At 47.6% G+C, this 13348-nt stretch overlaps 1 protein-coding gene across 1 annotated transcript in view; it reads right to left on the bottom strand.

The window, feature by feature from the left end:
• Positions 1-1874: 1874 nt before the first annotated feature.
• Positions 1875-13348, bottom strand: part of LOC125950999 (heparan-sulfate 6-O-sulfotransferase 2) — a 61988-nt gene continuing 50514 nt past the window's right edge. The window contains exon 7 of the mRNA XM_049679475.1: positions 1875-3134. The gene's annotated coding sequence lies outside the window, so the exon portion shown is untranslated. The remainder of the gene's footprint in view (positions 3135-13348) is intronic.

The following is a 13348-nucleotide window of genomic DNA, read 5'->3' as shown; positions in this document are numbered from 1 at the left end:
TACTGTGTGTTTAGTGGTTTGCTCTTGCTGCTGCTGCAGTCACTACCAGTTTGTTACATTTGTTTTCAAATTAGCTCGCACACCTATCCTCACACACTTTTCGAAATCACTCACCACTTACATCCTATCACTGCTAACAATTATGCTCTGTACAAATGTGTGGCCTGTACGTTCAGCAAAAAAAAAAGCGCTACAATCTGCGTGCACCGTCCCTGACACTCCGTGTGTCTCTTCACATAGTTTGGTTTTTGCTGTTAGCAAGCCTACTAGATTGTTCTTGTAACCCTCGCTATCCTATCTCAGAGTCCTGCGATTCATCATCAAACCCATCTCTGTCCCGCCTACTGCTGTTTGCGCTTGTCAGATTGTATTTTAAATTAATTTTCTTACCAATCGCTTCAAACGTCCTTTTGTCATTTGTTAAAACACTCCTCTGATTGATTAATTGTCCGTCGATCCTCCGGCCCGTCTCTCTGGAAAAGGGATATCGTAGCAAAATGGAAGCTTCGGCGAAGCTTTTGTTTTCGAACCATTTTCTCCCTTTCGATTGGCCATTTGGTTTTTATCATTTTCTACCGTATATACTGCCACGCTAGAGCGTTGCTCCTTTGCCAACGATTGGGTATCAGGCGGCGAGGATGACCTATTCACACCAATCGTGAAAAAGAGAGAGAGAGGGAGAAATGGATCCCCTCTACTTGCCACAGAGGGTGTGGATTGGGTATTATGGTGGTGTAATGATCCTTTGCCTCGTGTGCTTCGCCTTAATTTATCTCTTTCCTGTCCAGCTACATCCACACGCTACCAATCGAGAACGAGATGCAACGGTGGAGCGGACAACGGCGGAGCTGCAGCCCGACCAGCTAGTAAAAAGGACACGCGTGGGCAGGAGAATTGAAACGTACGCTCTTCCGGATAGGAATGACTCACTTTGCAGTGAACGCTCCAGGCAGGCAGAAGCTTCTACCATACCACTTACATCACCCCGGCATGGTACACACAGAGTTAACCGCAATAAATCGTCGCAAATGTCTCAGACAACGCTCCCGGTGGTGTCAGTCGGTCGGTCGGTCGGTCCCATCCATCCATCGATCACTTCCCAGCATCCCAGGGGTCGGGTGGGTTTAAGGTAAGGAAGGATAAACCTCCTGCCAGCCCCGAATAAACCTTTTCCTTCGCCATTTCCGAAAGGGATGCGCTTCCCCGTTATCGAGCGCCGATAGAAAAAGGTTGACCATTCGTCGGGGCGTCGGGAGATTCTCATCATCGAAGCGAGGGACAGAAGGGCAGGCCACAACCGGAAATGGATAGGGATCTTTAAGTGAACTAATAAAAAGATACTGTGATAGGCGAAGAGAGAAAGAGAGCGAACGCTGTTGATAAGAAAGGATCAGAACTATAACATTAAATTAACCTCATTCCAAGCACGCTCTAGCCCTAACGCGGTTAGCGGCATGCTGGCGGCTGGTTGGTTGAGGTCCTGGAAGCGCCGGCCTTTCCGTTGATTTCCTTCGGGAAAGCTATCGGGCAAGAAACCGGACAAATTTAAACGATTCTCCGGTTCCTCCAAGGGCTCCCAAATCAGCGCAAAAGAAAAAAAAGAAAGTGGAAAATTGACCGCTCGACTGGTCAGCGTTCAAAAGCGAGTGTAGCCAATTCCTTGGTGGTAAGAAAGCGGTTTTCCCGGACAGGACGGCGGTGCGTTGGTGGAGTTGGTTTGTTTGGTTAAGTTTAAAGATTCTTTTCTATCTTGTGTTCGGCGACCGGTGGGTGGGGGAGATATTAATTATTTTGACATCCTTCATCCTTACGCTACCCACCCTTCCTTGCTTATTACGCGAGTGACCGAAGCAGAAGCAGAGGAAGAATGGGGAGCGGGGTGGGCGGATTGTTCCCGCTTTTTTTTGTTGTTTTTAAATTCGATAATGAAGTTGTTTGCAACTTTTGTTCTTCTCCGTTCTTTCGATCTCTTGGGGTTGATGATAGAATGCTGAAAGCACGGCTCAACGGGGGAAATCAATCTCGTGCACTCGTGCCTGCAGGGGACGGACGGTGGTGAAAGGGGTTGGTCTAAAACCTAAAACAAAACCAAAAAAATGCGTGATTGGCGCTAATCTGGACAAACTTTTGCGTTTGCGCGAGATGCCCGCGGTATCTTTTTCCACTTCTCTCATTACCGACCGTCGTGTGTTTGTGCTTGCTCGTCTCGGTGCAGTTTAGTCTGTTTGTTTGCCTCCCGTTGCTCTCCATTCCTTTGCTATGGCGTTTTGGATGTTTGTGAATAGGGTACTTGTTATTATTTTTTGTCTTTTTTTATAGAGCTTATTTTCCATTAAATTATCGCTAGCACAAAATGTTGTTCTATGTTCTATGTTTCTTTTTGTGTTTATGGTTCTTTCTTCGTTTGCGACTTTCGCGCTTTCTACACCTAACTGTTGGTAGTTGATATGGTTTCATGTTTGTTTTGTTTGCTTTGTTGCGTTATCTATGGTTGATCCATTCGGTTCTGGCACGTGCACCACGAGTGACCGCCGGCGGTTATGCTTGAGTAATGCGCTGCCGCGGTTCTGGTTCTCTACACGTACACGTTATGAGGTGATTTGCGCTTAGTCTTTGTCCCGGGTTCGCTTATTGCACCGTGCGCGGATGGAGGGATGGCATGTGTGTGTTACTATTGCAAATCAAATCACTCCTCACTCTCGTTTCCCTTTCTGATCTATCCGGAATGCGCCCATGGACGCAACTGAACTCTTCTTCTTAAAGCAACTGATGAAATCCTTTAAAAGCCTGAACGTGCCTGTCTGCTGCAGTGTGCGTTTACCACACATAATGCTGGTACCCTAATCTTTGGTACACGCTTCTCGATGCCCGCTCGATCCCTGGGGTGTGCAGCAACTCTCCTACCACGTGCAAAAAAGGGTGCTAATACTAAACTAAACACATAAAAAACAAACTGTACGGTGTAAGGCCTTACATCGCTCAACTTACAACTAATTCTGTACAGAGATACACCTGATGTAGTGGTACCCGGGGGGTAGTGCGCTGCAGTCCGGAGACGGTGGTGCTGTTCGAAAAGCTCGTACGGATCCCCTCTCTCGGATGCCCCACACTGCTGCTGTCTATCCTCGTTGTCCCTGTGGTGGAGTAGAGAACAGAACGAAAACCAACAATTACATTACCGGTATAATTGCGCTGAAAATAATTAATGAGCCGAATGGTACACGATTGATTGAAAAATTCAATTTCCAACAGCGAGAAACAATGTTCTCTCAATGGGAGGTGGCACCCCCTCAGAATTGCGATCGATCAAACGAAATCAGAATCGAAATGCGAAGAGGAAAGATACGGGATATGTTTGCGGTCAAATTTGGGGCCAAATACCTTTTCCTTTTTCATCCACTTTGAGAATCATTGATTGGACAAAGTTCTACCGTGGCACCCTAGACCAGGATCACGATGGAAAAGTACTTAAATAAATACTTTTGACCACACGGCAGCAGAAGTTTGATGAAATTGTGAACAGAATATTGCAAAATACGCAGATCATGAAAACTTTCGCCTCTCTGGAACTTTTCCACAAATTAAAAGTTCAAAGTTAAAACGAAACCAACGCGGCATGAGTCCCTCCCTTTGTTGGAACAAATCGCTTCAAATCATCGGTATCGGTACACAGTTTGTCGAGCTAGTCCTGTCCTCAACCTGGCACCAAGACCGCCACGCGTGGTTGCTTTATCACAGTGGCTTCAAATGTCCACTAAAAACGGCTGGAGAGCGAGAGAGAAAGGGAGAGGTACATTAACCCGGGGCACATCCCCAGCCACAGGTTTTGTTCTATCCAGCACGTATGTGAAGGATTTGTTGGTTTGCGGTTAGAAAATACAATGTGGTAAACGGACGATTGAAATAGACGGAAAAAACAAGGGGCCATTTCGCATAAATAGAATGAAATGTAGCGTTGACCAGGTTGTACAGCATAACACAACACGGACAAATGAAATGTTGGAATGGCTGGAGGAGAAGCAACTGGTGGGCAATATGCTTGCGGTGTGTTTTATTTTTATGTTGGTTTGTAGAAAACATGAAAACAGTATGCGCCGTCGTCTACATTGTACTACATTTCATTTCTTTCTAGCCTCAGAGAGGACTCAAAGGATAATATTGGCTGTTTTGCTATCACAAAAGGATCTGTTCAACATTTGAAGAACGGAGCTCCAGCTACAGATTAGCTTTCCACTGATGCATGAACATTGATAGAGTGTTGGTTTAAGGAACATTAACCTTCAAATAATGTTAATAGATACAATGGAGATAGATGAAGCATAACTTTTCCTTTCCGCTCCGTAGGAGTGCTTACTAACAACATTATTTTGAGGTGCTGCAATGACCCAAGTATCCTCCCGAAACCCTCTAGCTACGGAGTTCTGCTAACCTATTCACGACGAACGTGACTGGAATGTGGCTCAACGGATTACAGATCCACGCACATACGTCGTCCAGCTTCATGGGGGACCCCCGCAAGTAACTCTTTGGCAATTCGTCGTTTTCGTTCGCAAAAATGGTTATTTGCGCAGATGGTGGAATAAGATTTTCGCCACAGAAGCTACCACAAAGAAGACTAGTACTAATAGTTGCACAATAGTTGACTGTGCAAAGTAGTGAAGCAACAGCCTTAATACCGGCTACTTACTCTCGTGTGATGCTGTTCAATGATCCAAAAAAAAAAACATCCAATAATGCTCTAAACTCTAGCCAACATCTGGCGCGCTAGAGCTGGTCAATTGCAATTTTTAAAAGTGAATTAGCCGAGGTAGAGTAGCTGCTTCACGGAATATGCTGAGAACAAGCGCAATCGATGACCCCGGAACTGCGCTAACAGAGTTAACTTCAATTCGATGCCCCCATTAGCAGCAGCAGCAATGGCATCATCATGTTCCACCATCGAGTGACTGACCCGCGCCGACGACAGCTGCGTACACGTGGGAGTGTGGATTTGTGTGGGGAAGAAGCTCGTAGCTAGCAATCATTCAATTCGCGGCAGAGCTTAAGTTGCACGCTGCACACCATCTGTGTACATTTGAAGGGTACTTCGCTGTTGCCGTTCAACGATCTGCAGCGGGTACTTCTTGTGTAAATGTAAGGCCGTTCCATTTCAGGACGTTGAATTGGAACAAAAAAGCGACCCCTTGAAGAGGGTTGTAGCACCACAAATTGAGTTTGTCAACGAATGAGTAGGATGTAACTAGCCATCCATCGAATGCAGCAAACGATCTGGAACCATTTGCTCTGGGTTTTTTTTCTCCTTTAAAAACATCCAGTTGGTAAATGAAAAATGTGGAACCTCTCTTCTGTTTAGACGCTGCGTAATTGATAAGAAAACTTTCCAACAAAGAAACCGTATAAACGCACGACACGGTTGCTTGTACACCGGTGTCGATTGCCGGTGATAGCGAGTGAAAAGCTAATCCACTTGCGTTAATTAACTGTCTGTCAGAGGGATTCTGCCGACGTAAACGGTACGCACATTAACACACAGTAGTCCATTGAGTGAGCTTGAGGTTGCTGATGAAGGGTACTCGACCTCGGTAATGGTGCTTTTCTTTGCGATCCTTTTTAGATTAAATCACACAAAACACACACTCTCGCGGTGTGTAAGATCCTTACGCCAGAGTAAAAATGATTACTCGAGAAATCGGATCGGCGGGTGCTTCCATCTGTGTAGTTATCCGTTTTGACGTATCTCCTTTGGTAGCATTGCAGGAAACCATTAAGAGATCCTTCACGCCGAGAGGATGTTATCGTAATGTTACGGGAAAAGGATTCAAACACACAACCTGAACGCTCGGCCAGATAACGCGCCGTACGGTGAAAAGCTTTTTATTTACCAAACAGAAAGGTGTGCATAGGGATTCTTTATCTCTAGCTCTTTCTCTCTCTCTCTCTCTCTCTCTTCCCTGCTCTCTCCGTCAATTTATGCCGATCCGGTACTGTGCAATTTGAAAACGGTTGCGTAACACACGAAGGATGATGGGAAATATCGATAAAAAATGGGATAAAATATTCATCCTGCCCAACCGGGATGATCAAAAGCCTGTATAGGTCTCCTGTGGGGATCAAACAATCCCTCATCATCTTATGCTGTAGAGAAGGGGCGAAGATACGCATCACGAAGGTCACACAAACACACAAGTTAAGCGACGCGCCAACATTCCGGCATACAATGAGCATTTTGGAATAATTTCGAATAAATAATCGACACACAATGGGTGCAATGCATTAACGAGCCCCGTTACCAAACCAAACGAGAAGTTGATTTTCAGTTGAGTGGGTTGTTGCCGAAGCTTCCAATCCTTGCACCAGGTCAGGTTGATCCTGGCTCGCTGCCACCCGAGGAGTTGTGCTTCGCTCTCAATTAAGATTTCATTCGACGTTAATTGCGCCTTAAGCCGAAGATGCGAGAGGATTAGCATAATCGCTAAATTGAATTAGCGTCGATAAATTAGAGCAACATTCATGCGGCCGGTGCTACGCCACGATGTGCGCGCTCCGCACCGGAATTGAAATGAAAATCTTCATCTTTCCCCCTCCTGTTGATGCTCGGTGTTTGCTTGAAAGCAGAAAGCAGAAATATATATATATATTTTAAAACTCACTAATGCCCGTTTGCCGTACTAGCCACTGAACGATAGCATGCCGCCCGGCGGTTGACGGGATGGAGGGCCATTATTACACAAAATTTAAAAACTCACTCAAAGCTTACCCCACCTCAAACTCGGCAGAGCTAATGCGGAATTGGGTCCGGATTTAACGAAGCGTTAAAACATTTTTCGTTTGGCAAAAGGCAAAGCAAGCGAGCGAACGAATGGAAAATTAATCTGCGAAGCATCAGAGCAAATACTCGATTTGAATGGCTTGGGCTGCTTGGATCATATGCGGAAACCAAGGATCCGTCGCTGCGAGCGACCAGGGCAGCAAGTACCGACGGCGGCGGTGGCGGCGGTAGCGGTGGTGGCGGCTGGTAGGCTACTTACTCTCTAGACCACCGACGAGGCGTTACGAGCTGGTTTCACCACACAGCCGTGAGCACATGGAAGCGTAGGGACGTGCTGAATGACGTCCCTTCCATTTCACTCGAAGCAATGGCACGACGAGGCAAGCGACGGGATTAGCGAGGAAGGACTCGGCGAAACCCCTAGCCGTTTATCCGATTCAACTCCTCGGTTTGCAGGGAACCGACCACAAGACATACACACACACACACACACAGCTTCCTCGAACATGCTTCTTCCATCCACAGCAGTCAGCAGTTCCCCCGTAGATCCGCGGATTCGGAAACATTTCGCATAATGACTTCCATTGAATGCCACCGGGAGGAGGAAGGAGTACCGGTACACTGAGGTGGCGCGAGAAGCGGGAACATTTGCGAAATTCCAATGCATCCGCCACCACCATCCTTTCTCTCTCTTCCCGGTGCTAACCCTTGCGGCAGCAGCAGCAACCTCACATGGCGTCTTCTGTGATGCTGATGATGACGACGACGACGACGACGACGAGGAAGAGAACGAGACAACGTGTATGTGGGAGAATTTGGCTGGCACGGTGAATGAGGTCACCACCTTTTCGCTCACTGATGACGCGCTCGCCTGAGGATGCAAACGGTATGCGGTGTCGGTGACGATCTGTGTTCTGTGCAAATGCTGTCGCTCCAGGAAGCCAGTCTACTGTTGGTTGGGTGGTTGGTTGGTTGCCTCGGGAGTTGCCTGTGTCCCGGGTGTTTAGCGAAATGTAAATACAGGCAAAACGATGCCCAATGAAGCGATGAACTGGTATAAATGGGTTCTTTACATGGGCGCTGACTCTGCGCTCATGACTGCCATACACTATGGAGGCTGTTGTGACTCCACAACTGAGCTACGTTGTAGAAACTTCACCACCATTGGGTGTTCTATTCATCCGCTCCTGTATAGACTATCTCCAGTAGGTTAGTCAAATACAATACTACGACCAGGACTACGACCAGACAGACAGATCAGGAAGGAAGAGTCAACAAGAGATTGACCTCACCCCTTAGGGACAGTACGACTCGAGCACGATCGAAGAAGATGGACGATTAGACTGAACTATTGCAGCATATGATGAGCAGGAGGAGGAGGAGTTCACCAGGAGTTCTTTATAGCTGCGTCACAGGCAGAGCATGTGCCCTATAATTCATCACAGAATAATTCACACAACCAATCAGAACAGTCACTTCAACAACAATCTATTGCTTACTCAAATGGACGTTGTAGCTACACAACCTGAACTCCATTCCAATGCCGAACACAATTGAAGCAACACTGTTATGGTGTCCACACCACGTTGGGGACAATGGTCGATCCAGCATTGAACAAGCTGACTGACTCCTTGTCTTGGTCCTCCTCTTCTACTCGGTTGCTCTGGAATTGTCCCCAAACAATGAGACCCTCACCACTTCGCGCAATGGAAGCATGTTAGGCATGGAAGCAGAATTGGGACCAAGTTCCGGGGGAAGTCCGTCGGTACGGAAGGTTAAACTAGGTTCAAAACATTACGCTAGTGTACATCCGGCCCCAAGGCATCCCCATCGTCACCGTTACACGGGAATACATCATGAAAAGCCCGGTGAGCTGTTAATACCGTTTACCGACGATTGGTACACTCCCGTTCTTCACCCTGCAGACAAGAGTGCCCTGTGGAGAAGGATCGGTGGTTGTTGCAGAGACAGGTGACGAGGTCTCTGGCCGATATCCGTTACTAGCATACAGCGCATACAGGTCGGGCAATCGTTACGCGCCAACGGCAGTACACATCCAATCGTAAGCTCGCAAAAGAGAGGAAGGTCTGAAGGTCGAGGTCGAGCCGAACCGTTCGAAAAACGGGATCCGGCAACGTCTCTACTGCCCGGATCAGCACTGCCCCATATGTCCAACGCTGTCCAATGCTCGAGACAAGGGTTGAACGAGAAAATCGATAAGGGCTCCGACGTCAGACCATTTTGGTACGGACCGGAGCTCAACCATACATCGAAGCGAACGAAGATTTACAGCTCAATAACCTGGACGGACGGTCAGTCGGCCGGCCGGATGGATGGATGGATGAATGAATCGGTTGGACGATGAATCCTGATTTGGAAGCGCACAGAAGAAGCAGCAGCAGCAGCAGCAGTAGCAACAGCAGCAACACTACAATCCTTGATTGTGTTTACAAATCTCCAGCAATCCGTATCCAACCGTTGACGAATTGGACGGACACCGGGGGTCCGTGTGGCGGTCCACAAATGCATTCCATTCTTTCAAGTGAGGGACAACACTATCTCCGATCTGGTAGCATTGGTCCGGTTGGTTCGCGCTGCTACCATCCGGATGGTGGTTGGTTGCGTAAATCTCTCCTCCGGTCGACACTTGCTGCTGCATGGAATCGATTAAAACGTGTTCCCGCCCGAGGAATCTGGGGAATTCAATTGGAGAAACGATTCCAAAGGATACTCGTGTGCTCGTGTCACCTCCAGGTCGGTATCCTTTTCATCGATCTTCTCGACCACTAGCACTAGCCGAACCGTTGATTTCGATTCCCAGACACAATGGTGCTGCGGTGGTATCAAAGGTAAACATGGAGCACAGCTCCTCTTGATAGCCCGTAGCCCTGTAGATGGTCTATGCATTTGTGTTTGTATACATTTTAAATGGAAAACCTCCGAGACTACAACTAGAGCCACTAGTTAGGCCACTTGAAGTTCCGAATTGTCTGATCCGGATTATCGGATGCCGTATGGGATCCTCGATGAATGTTGTTTGTAATTTTCGAATTAGACATCTAGACACGGTATCGGTCTCCAAACAATCGGCATCTTATCTCCAGACACCTTAACCGTACGAACAAAGAAAGGCATACGTCCAATCCAATTAAAGAAAGTCTATTTGAGGGATGCAATTCGAGTGTGGGATGGACGTGGACGGCGCCAACAATCTCCGACCGACGTCCGACCGACTACTGCTGACTTCTGAACACCGCGCGCCCGTCCTCCACGTAGAGATTGAGAACAAGAAAAACAAAACATAAACCTTGACTTGGTGAGGCGCCTGGTGAGGAGAAGTAGAACGCATTATTTGCATAGCGTCTCCGTCGTCGTTGTCGTTGGTTTCGTCGCTCTAGATGTTTCTCCTTGAAACCAAAAGAACGCCGAACGTCCTCTCGTCCCTGTGCGCCCGTGTGTGTGTGTGTGTGTCATTAAGCCTGGATGATGGCTGGGGCCACACCGCCGGTGGATGAAAACCATTGTTTGTCCATCTCGGGGCACGGTCGGTCGGTTGGCACGTAAAGACACCGACATTATCCCTCCATACCCGTTTCCCTCCGTGGTCCTCCCATATGGCCAATGCAATCCAGAGGCCTGGCGACATACTCTGAACACGACAAAAATGGCGAGTTGTGCGCTCGGCGGAGCAGACACATTTGCGATTTTTACGATCTGTTTACGCATTCATAAATTACACACGAGAGATGGGGCGCGCTGGCCCGGCCCTGGCTTGCGGCCACCAGGCTCGGATTCGGGATTTCATCATTGAAGTTGCTGGTCGGTGCGCACCACCTCTCGCTGTATGTATCGTCCTCGTCGTCGTTCGCAACCCTTTGCACCCTTGTTGTCTAGTCCTGGTGCTCGGGATTTTACATTCAGAGTTAGTGCTGCTGCTGCTGCTACTGTTTGTTGCACTATAAAACCCGATTTGAATGCCATTTCGTACGATAAAATGATGAGTATGGACGATGCGAAACGAGACGAGAGGCCATTGTTATTGCCTTCCATTTCGCGATGGTCAAATGGTCAGGAATCTTCCACAGTGTGGAGTAGGAATAGAAGGAAAAGTTTCGAGTGGCCCCGGCTCATCGAATTGATTGCATAAAACCAAATCGAACAGACCATCAGCAACAGCAGCGCGATATCGATATCTTTTTCAATCGTTAATTGCATTTTTCAGGCAATTGGACAGCGAAAATGCGACGCGGTAAAACTCCAGCGACCACCGCCGCGATCCCATCATAAAGTGTTCAAACATTTATAATGTTGCCTCTATTGACACATCATTATTGGAAGTCAGGATTGGAAGTTTCCACCCTGAACCCAATGATACCCCACCGCCACCGGTGCATCATCGCTAGGGGCCTCGAATCCCAATCGTTGAATCGTCGACGAGAAGTGGCGTAAGGCCCCTGGAAAGGGACGCGGCGCTCTCGACTCGCCATCCGCTATTTGGGATCGCACCAGACCAGCCAGCACACGGTACCGTGGTACGATACACGACCCTGGAAATGTTTCAAATTAATTTATTTTCAGAATTGGCTCCCAGCACACGTTCGCTGCTCCATGGAGAGCTCCGTTGATTTCAACCGGCATCGGCCTCGAGAAACCATAACTCTACGCCAGGGCAAAATGGCCGCGCCGAATAACGCCACGTCCTGCAGCCGGGAAGCAGCTGGAGTAGAGGATGTGCTAATGGTACCGGGAGCATATGGATGTGTGTGTGTTTAGCGGGAGCATATGGATGTGTGTGTGTTCCCTTTCCGAGGCCCTATAACTGGAGCCCATTTCATTTCATCAATTCAAAGTTTGCCACTGGGCCCGGTCGAATGGAGTGCAAAACATTTTCCGTACCATTTTCCATCGACGGCCACGTCTTTGAAAGCCTTCCCTCGAAATAATAATGATGATGATGGCGATGATGGTGATGATGATGATATCCCTACGGGCTAGGAACGGGCAATTAAAAGCCGACAAATAAAGGACTCCCACATCGATTCCCGAGGCACGCGCGCATCACACTTTCACGGGGAACACACGTCCAAGGGAACGTAACCGTTTCTCGTCGGGCTTAATGCTGCGTGATAAAACCAACATTTCGGCTGTGGTTTAGCAGTTCGTGCAGTTCGGTGCGCGGATGTACGCGGTGTGCAAAATTGAATATCCTTTTGCAGTGATACAGTGATTACTGCGCTACCCGGTCCGATAAGCGATAACAGCGCTCCAGGGGCACCGGAATGTAAACCAAACGCACGGCTAGACCGGCTAGAGTCCACTTCATTAATCCACGGTTTAAATGCCGACTGGTCCGGGGAATGGTTTACAGCGAAGGATCAAACCGATGGAGACCGAGACACACTGTCTCGGTCGCTTTCGTTTAACCAAGCCCAATTCCAATTCGCGTTTACGCTATAACGTGGCCAAATTTATCGCTCCCCTCGATGTCGATGCTGACAGCAGTGCAGCACAAATATATTTTGCCATGGCCATACGGGGATTGCACTTATCCTGCTCGTGTCATTCTATCTTTTCCCGGGGAAGGATGCGCTCTGGGTTCATGGCTTATGATGGGCGCATAATTTTGTGCAGTTTACGATGCGAGCCATTCACTAATCCAGGACCATGGCAGGGACATGACCAGTAAGCAGAGACTCGCGTGATCAGCCACGACCACGGTACATAATCGTTTTGCATAACTGGTGAGCGTACGACCGACAGGTTCAGGTTAGAGTGGTTATGCGACGACAGTTTAGAGGGTAGACACAATACAGTATAACGTTCTATGGTGCAACGGGTTAACTCTATTAGAGCAATGCATGGGGGCTAAGCATCGCACAGAATCCATTGGAACAGTTTTCCATGAGCTGATCGCGTAAATCCTTTTGCGATACGGTAAACGGTGTTGTTGTGCTGCTACACAATTCACATTAATCGCAATCAAATAGTAAAACGATTACTGGAAACAATAAGGTGCACTAATGTTCTAAAAGTGTATTTGCTTAGTCAAATTAATACAGAAAAACTATTTTTCAAAGATACACATCAACATGTGTGAAGGGAATGTATGAGAAATTTTTCATCGTTTAGTAGTGCAAGTGCGAAATAATACGTGTATAACGTGCTGTAGTTGAAATGCAAATAAAAATATTCTACAGCCATAGGTTACTATGTTTCTACCAAGTTGTGGCAACGGATAGCCTACTATGAAGAGTATACTCATAGCCTACTGCATGAAATATGATTTTTGAGAATACTGTCTAAGAGTGATCACAAACAGCAAAACTTTTTCCTGAAATCCAAACGATTTTTTTAACGTTTTCTAACCAGATACTACGAATCCTTTAGCTCACTAGGGCACAAAAACCGTGAATTTCCTTCCAGTTACACCTTAATCGGTTCGGTGTAACTGTCGATACGGACTCCTCCGCGACCTTTTTGGCCTCCGATCATTCGTGAATATGTTATCTCCGCGCCATCTCGTCTATAAGGGCACAAGGCTTCCGCGAATCCTTACCACTCAGAAAAGGACACACTCAA

Source organism: Anopheles darlingi, chromosome 2 (genome assembly GCF_943734745.1).
Source record: "Anopheles darlingi chromosome 2, idAnoDarlMG_H_01, whole genome shotgun sequence".
Lineage (NCBI taxonomy): Eukaryota > Metazoa > Arthropoda > Insecta > Diptera > Culicidae > Anopheles > Anopheles darlingi.
The sequence above is the reverse complement of the archived record's forward strand: the minus strand, read 5'-3'. Positions and strand labels throughout refer to the sequence as shown.